This window comes from Chiloscyllium plagiosum, unplaced genomic scaffold (genome assembly GCF_037043375.1).
Source record: "Chiloscyllium plagiosum isolate Xiang-an unplaced genomic scaffold, Cpla_swu_hap1 HiC_scaffold_41, whole genome shotgun sequence".
NCBI lineage: Eukaryota > Metazoa > Chordata > Chondrichthyes > Orectolobiformes > Hemiscylliidae > Chiloscyllium > Chiloscyllium plagiosum.
In genome coordinates, this window is record NW_028270179.1 from 34,590,563 (window position 1) to 34,598,655 (window position 8,093).

Genomic DNA, 8,093 nt, shown 5'->3' on the forward strand with positions numbered 1-8,093 from the left:
AAGATCAGACCCCTGCAAGACCTCACTCAACATTGTCCTCCAGGCAGAATATTTTCCATCTACAACCACTCTCTGCCTTCTGTCAGCCAGCCAATTCTGAATCCAGAATTGGGTGTGATAAGCGAGGGAAAATGTTCAACTTAATAAGCGCTATCCGGCCTAGCCATGATATTGGGAGCATTTCCCATCTTCGGAGGGCTTGTTTGATTTTTTTTTCAAGTAAGTTAGTAAATCTGTCTTTAAATTGCTGATCAAAGACGGGAGTGATAAATATCCATCGGTGAAGGAAACCCACACTGCGACCACTTAAGAGTAAATCGAGGTCCGTACTGAATGTTAGTTATTTTTTCGGAGAACCACCAGAGGCAAGGCCTCTGATTTTGCAAAGTTGCTATTGTAGAGTGTGAAAAGGCACCAAACGAAATGATACAATGTATCAGAGGAGATACCGAAACTGCTGGGTTTGACACAAAGATAAGGACATGACCCGCATACAATACAATCTTGCGTGACTTTGATCCCACTTCTCGGGCAGATATGTTGGAGCCCCTAAGAATGGCCTCTGCAAACGGCTCAATTACCAATTTGAAAAGCAATGGCGAGAAAGGACAACCTTGTCGACTGCCCCTAAGTATATTTAAATTTCGTGATCGAACACCATTGGTGAGAACTGTGGCAAAAGGGTGACTATAAAGGACCTTTACCCACTTGATAAACGTTTCACCTAAGCAAAACCGTTCTAGAATAGGTACGTCCAGTCAACCTGATTGGGTGCCTTGTCTGCAGCTAAAGCAATGAAGACTCTCTGTACAGCTTGTTGTTGACACGCTTGAATCATATTGAACAATCTCCTAACAGTATTGGAAGATCTGTGGCCATTTCTCAAGTCCGTCTGCTCCTCTTTGATGATGGAAGGCAAATCAGTTTCCAGCCTGAGTACAAGGGACTCAGACAGAATTTTGTAATCGACATTTAAAAGTATGACTGGCTTTTAGTTCTCCGGGGTCTTCCCTTTCTTAAGAATAAGAGAGATTGGAGAGTTTTGGGAAGATCTGTAGCTCAGGTTGAGGTTTTGGATGTATGTTTGCTCGCTGAGCTGAAAGGTTCATTTCCAGACGTTTCGTTACCTTACTAGGTAACATCTTTAGTCGACCTCAAGCGAAGCAATGCTGAAAATTCCTGCTTTCTATTTTTTTGATTGGGTTTCTTTGGGTTGGTGATGTCATTTCCTGTGGTGACGTTATTTCATGCGGTGAAGTCACTTCCTGTTCCTTTTCTCAGGGGTTAATAGATCGGGTCAAACTCGATTTGTTTGTTGGTGGAGTTCCGGTGCTTGTTTGGCTTGTCCAAGGATGAATGTATTGGACCTAGGATAGAGCAACTAGTCACAAAAAGACATGACCCTCTCTCACTAGTATCTTCATGTATGGATGAGGAAGGACACCACTTCGACGAGGACAACACAGGCTCATTGACTTCCATCTCCTCTGCTGGACTGATGAAGGAGCAAACATATTTTCCTCCTGCCGCTATTGTCGAGATCGTCAACTTGATCATTTAAGATTAGATTTTTTTTAGATTACATTACAGTGTAGAAACAGGCCCTTTGGCCCAACAATTCCACACCACCCCGCCGAAGCGCAACCCACCCATACCCCTATATTTATCCCTATACCTAACATTACGGGCAATTTAGTACGGCCAATTCACCTAACCTGCACATCTTTGGACTGTGGGAGGAAACCGGAGCACCCGAAGGAAACCCACGCAGACACGGGGAGAACGTGCAAACTCCACACAGAGAGTTGCCTGAGGCGGGATTTGAACCCGGGTCTCTGGCGCTGTGAGGCAGCAGTGCTAACCTGCTACTGAGCTGCAAATGAATAGGTCCGTTATCGAGATTGGGATCTTCCTGTTCTGACTATGGGACTCTGTACTCGGCACCGACTATGGAGTTCGCAATTTCCTGGATTGGTGAAAGCAGCTGATCATGTTCAGGCGAGTGAGCGTGCCTGTGATCTTTCTCACGGCGTTGTGAGACTGTTTTCCAGAATGAATATTTTTATCTACAACTGCTTAATATATTGCGGCTTGTTCAGTTCTGATTGTATTGATTAATTTAATGTGTATGTCTCGATGTGATATTGAACTGAAACAGTTACAACAGAAATGACTCCATGCAGCAACAACTCTCATGTATCAATTCTTGACCAGTGGTCTGCTCAACAGAGCCTCAGAACAGAATAATTGTCATTTCCTGAAATGTTACAATTTTTAAAAAAATGTTGTTTCAACTGGTGTGAATTGAATCTGCATCATTGACCAGAATCTGTGTCGATAGACATTTCATTTCCTCTGTCACAATGTGGACTCCATCTACAGTCTCCACGTGCTGACTGCTCTGCACCCGACTGGATTTAATTTCTGTTGCAGTTTGTCTTTGTATCATTTTTTTCAGGATTCGTTAAGGATTTATCTTTAAAAGCTGTCTTAGCCAAAATATTGATCTTGCTGGTCCATCTCTGTTTTCACTTAAACCAAAACCGAAAACTATTCTTAAATTTGTAGTCTCCTTCAGCCCCTAGAATAATTTATATTCCTGCAATATACTCCAGCCATCACACGTCGACCTCTCTCTGCAATCTCCTCTGAACCCTGCAATCAACTTGGTCTCTGGCACTTGCTGTCATCCATGAACGCCTTCCTAACTTTTCAACTTGGCAAATGAAATGATAGCTGTGAATAGTATGGACCAGGTCAGATGTAGCTGTCATAATGGAGACATGGCTGCAGTGTGACCAAGACTGAGAACTTGATAATCAACGGCTTACAGTGTTTCTTTGGAAGGATAAATAGGCCAACACAGTGATGTAGGATTGTGTATAAAGGATGGGATGCGTATTAATGTGACGCGAATCAATTTGCATATTGCTACTCCCTCCTCTCTCCCTTCAACCCTGCACGTTGATCCTATTAGGGATTGGTAACCTTTGAAAACCTCAGAAAATAGCACAGCATAGAAGAGATCACTCTCTACACTGTCTGCATTGGACAAACAAATGCATTTTGATACTCTTGTTTTGACTCCCCGGAAACTATAGAACTTCAGGTGCAGATCTGGGCATCTTTTTGAAATGGTTTGAGAGCTTTTGCCTCTGCTCCGTTTCCATGTGTGACTTCCAAACCCCGACCATATTCTGGGTCAAATAACTTTCCTCACCACTTCTCTAATATTTCAGCCAATACATTCAATACAAAATTTGTTAAAATAAAGCTTCCGAACAAACCTGTTGAACTGTAATCTGGGGTTGTGCGATTTTTAACTTTGTCCACCACAGTCGACACCAGCACCTCCACATCACTAAATATTCACCGGTGGTAATTGAGCTCTCCAACAGAAACAAGATGTTCCCTCCCTCTCTACCCAGGCCCCGAAAATGTGTGCACAGCAATCAAATCTCCCCTCAACATCCTCCATTCCAATCTTTCCTCAAAACTGCACTTTCACTTTCACAGGTTAACGAATCTTCTCTGTACTCTCTCCAGTCCAACTGCATCCTTCCATGTGAGGGGGTGACCAGAACTGCACTCAGTACACAAGTTGTGACAGAACTAATTATTTATACAGTTTCAGGAAAAGCTTCCTGCTCTTATATTCTGCACTATGGCTGACAGAGGAAATGATGCCATTCTCTAACTTAATGAAGTTATTGATGTGTCCAGCAACCTTCAGGGATCTGCCCACACTGACCAACCTCTAATTTATTGTGCATTCCTCTGTATTGTTGATACCACCAAATGCCTTGCCTTGCACTTCTCTACTTTGCTTACTCCAGTGACCTAGTCCCCATAGTTTCTATTTTTAAACAATTTGCCATGTGATCTCTTGTCAAATTCAAGTACGTCGCATCAAGTTACAAGTAACTGCCTCAAACCAACACTGAGATTAATTACTTGAACAAATGCAGGCTTACTGTCTCGGAATCCCTGGTAATTTCTCGACGAATGTTTATCCTCTGTCTCAGAATGCGAGGCTCGACTTCTTGAGTCACTCCATTGGTCATCGTTAAACAGGCTGCAATGTCAGCAGTTCTCCAGTCCTGTGGCATCACCTCTGTGTACCTAGTGAGGATTGAATAATGATGGACAGTACAAGGCATGGGATTTTTTTCCCTGGCTTCTTTTTACAGCCTGGAACATTGCGTTATCCCCTTTTAAAGATGTGGATCTCCGTTATAATTCCATTCTCTGTGCGTTTATAACTCGCAATATTACAAACTACGACATGTGGAACACCTCCCTACTTTGGGACCGAAACCATCTCATGATTTGGTTAAGTCTCATTTTTGTCGGGTTTCATAGAGGGTTTCTCTCCACAACGCTAAGTGCATTTTCTCATGATACCACCCCCAATCTGCCTCATTAACTATCGTCCCTGCCCATAGAGTCTTCTCTCATGTGGCAACAGCCCAATGATTTTCCCTTCGTCATAGCAACTGTCCACTGCCTGGATATACCAGAAAGGGCCGACCTCCCTGTTAGAGGTAAAACCTTGGATTGTCAGTCCAAAACTGCCCTGGACATGTGAAAGGGCGTAATACTGTCACCTCACTCTGTGGACAAGCGCCTGAGGCTCTGGTGGATGGCATGGTACAGGCGAGGGACATTATCTTCCTCTAGGACTAGCAGGGGAGGCCATTACTCCAGTCTTTGCCAACTTGGTCCGATGTTGACCCCTGCGTCAGTGAAGTGCCAGTCATCTGGGTGAATGTCCAGCAGTGTAGGAAGGAGATCAGTGTCCTTCTCCACTTCACTAGGGTAAGTGCCACCATCTGCATTTCGTGACCACGCACTCACTCTATCTCTGTCACTACACCCTCCTCCCACTAAGTATCATGTTCTCCCATTCTCATTGAATGCAGCACCTTCTCTTCGTCTCTGCCCAAACTCTTCTGTGGCCCTCTCCTCAACTCTGCCTGGTGTCTGTGCAACCAACTCACTAGCTCAGGGCATGTCACCGCCTTTCCCCCATCTGTAGCAGCACTAACAGTTGTAACAACCACTTCCAACTCCCTTGATTCCTCTTGGCAATTCTCCCATTCGAGAAGGAACTATCCCACAATAGTGCACAAAATGTGCCAAGAGAGATAGGGGTCTCTCCAACATTCAGCTCCTCACCCCTAACAGAGGAAGGATCCTGACACCAACAACAACGAAAGGCTGACTGACTGTGTCCAAGTTCCCAGGCTGATATCTCAAAATTCTCTTGACCCACTGTGTTGGGCACCTTGACACACATGTGGGCAAGACATCCAGCTTTCTGGTTTAGTGTCTGTGCTAAATAACAAGACAATACAGCGGGCGTGTAAGCTGGTAGCTCTTGCTGAGGGGAAACACTGCTAATGAAAGTGTAAGGAAAGTAATAATTCTCTGACTGTTCAAGACAGCTCAAAGGGTGTACAAACACTGAGTGAGCAGCCCAGCAGTGCAGTCCATGAACTGCGTGTGTATTGCTGAGTAAAGTGTGCTTGCCGCAGCATTGCAAGGAGAGTTATCAGACACCCTTCGCTTCAGAATTGAAGTGTAGAAGCTCACAGTCAGTGTGTTGGAGATGTACTGTGATGGTGTGGTGAGGCTGGCATGTGACGGATGCCAACATTGGTGGAGGTGAAATACATGCAGCTTCTCCCTGTGCAGCCTTCCCTGAGATGTTGGTGTCCAAGATAGAAGCCCGCAGGAGCGAGGGGCACAAAGAAACCACCAGTTACCAGCTCTGAATTACATAGCAAATTCTCCATACTAAGTTTCGCCACAGTGGGAAAGCAGATAGGAAGCTGAAAATTGATGAGGAGAAATCTATATTAATGTGAATGTAATCAGTCAGCAATTGCCCACTATTTTCCTGAAATCATGACTTAAAGAACAATAAAGCACAGGAACAGGCATTTCGGCCCACTAAGCCTGCAATGACACATGATGCCTTTGTAAAGTTAAAAACAAAATTCTATATCATGCTATTCCCTGCTTATTCAACTACGTGTTAGGATCCCACTTAAACGTTGCTTTTGTATATTGTTCAGCAATTTTCCTTGTCAGTAACTTGCATGCACTTTTTTACTTTGTCTGGAAAAAAAAACACTTGCTTCTCATATTTCATTCAAACGTTCCCCCTTTTGCCTAAAACTTATCGCCACCACAACTCCCCCCCTCCCCCAACCCCACGCCAAGTATGTGATATTTCTACCATGGGAAAAGGCTCCGGCTATCTATTCTGTCTATGCCTCTCATAATTTTGTAAATTTCTATCAGGTAGTCCTTCAGCTACTGATGTCCGATTTAAAAAAAGGTTTGTCCAATTTCTCCTCAGGCTAATATCCTCCAAGTCAGACGTCATCCTGGTAAACAATTTCCAAACCCTCTCCAACACCTCCACATGCTTTTGCTGATCCAACTACCAGTACAGAACACATTATTACAAATGTGGTCGAAATGCAGCTCCAAACAGCTTCAACACAACATGCCGGTTTTTGTACTTGGTGCTCTGATTGATGTACGTGAGCACACAAAATGTCTTCTTGAACTCACTGTGCACCTGTGTTACCCCTTCCAGTGAATTGTGGACCTGAACGCCGAGATCCCTTTTGATGTTGAAGGTACTTAAAATTCTTCTACTTTCTGTATATTTCTCTCTTGCAGCAGACCTTGTACAAGGCATCAGCTCGCAATTGCCCAGATAAACTTACATCTGCCTTTCCTCCGTCCAAATCTCTCGCCTGCCTATATTCTGCTGTATCCTCTAGCCATCATCATCACAATCCACAACTCCACCAATCTATTCACACATCTCCAGTCAGAAAACAAAATCACCATTCCACCACTGCTCTGTCTGCTATGACCGAGCAGTTGTGTATCCGTCTTACTGACTGACCGCTGATCCCATTTGACTTCACCTTCACCTTGCTGTCGCAGCAGCCTTAGTTTGATTCAGGGGAACGGGGAAAGGGATTAGTCATAGCGTAGGCAGCCTAGCGAGGCTGCCACTGTAGGGTGGTGGACTGCTACTGTGCCTGTGGTGAATGGGGGAATGGAGTGGCGACGCCAAACCCTGATTTGGAGGTAACCAATAGCGTTTAGCCCAAAGTCCCTTATTGCCACAGTTCCAACACTGTCCTTTAGGGAACCCCATAGGTCTCTGGACTGGCCTAGTTGTGTTTCTGGGTGGCCTGGATGTGCAATTCGGAGGAATGCCCCCTTCGGTTTTGGCATGGTTGAACAGTCCATTCCTATCCAGGTTAATGTGTGTGGTCAAGTTGTCCCTCCAGGATGTCGTTTGCCAGGTTCAATGATTTGGTTTGTACACATGCTCAGATAGAGGGAGTTGCAATTTACGAGACTCCGTTCAGCCAATTTCTCATTTTCTTTTAAGAGGATGCCTGCTGAGGCTTCCCAGACCTCCCTATAGCGGTCGATGAAGTCTGGCAGAGGCTCGGCTGCTTTCTGCAGACATCGGGTGACAGCTGTTTTCATAGTTTTTACCGCCTCCTTCACGGTGCTGTCCAGCCATCTGTCCCGGTCTACAGCAGTGTCCCAGGGTTGGGTGGGTTATGGTCGCCCAGTGGGTACCGTTTACAAGTTGTAACAGGGCCTGCACATCCTGCAGCAGGCAGTCGTAAATGTTGGAAATTTGTAGCAGCCAATTATAAAATGTGAGTGGTAGTTTCAATGGATCTGGGACGGCTTGCAACATGGCATGGATCTCTGCGTGGGCCCATGGTTTATCCTGGGAGTAGGTCCAATCATAAAGTGTGGAATTTGGCAGTAAGTGCCCCGTTTTTTTCAGGACAGCAGCTGCGCTACGTGTGACTTGAGATTATCATCTGGGTTCGGCAGTTGTTGGGATTCAGCTTTCCCGGAAGCTGCTATGTCCTGCTGCAAGATTCTCGTGGGCCGAGTGGTAACTTGTGCAGCCACTTCATTTAGCAGTGGGTCCGGCTCTGGGGCCGGTAGAGGAAGTTTCAGATATTGTGAGGCGTAGGGCAGCGGGGCTGTGCCGGTGTGATAGATGTCTCTGCTCTCGGGTTTTTATTGATGTG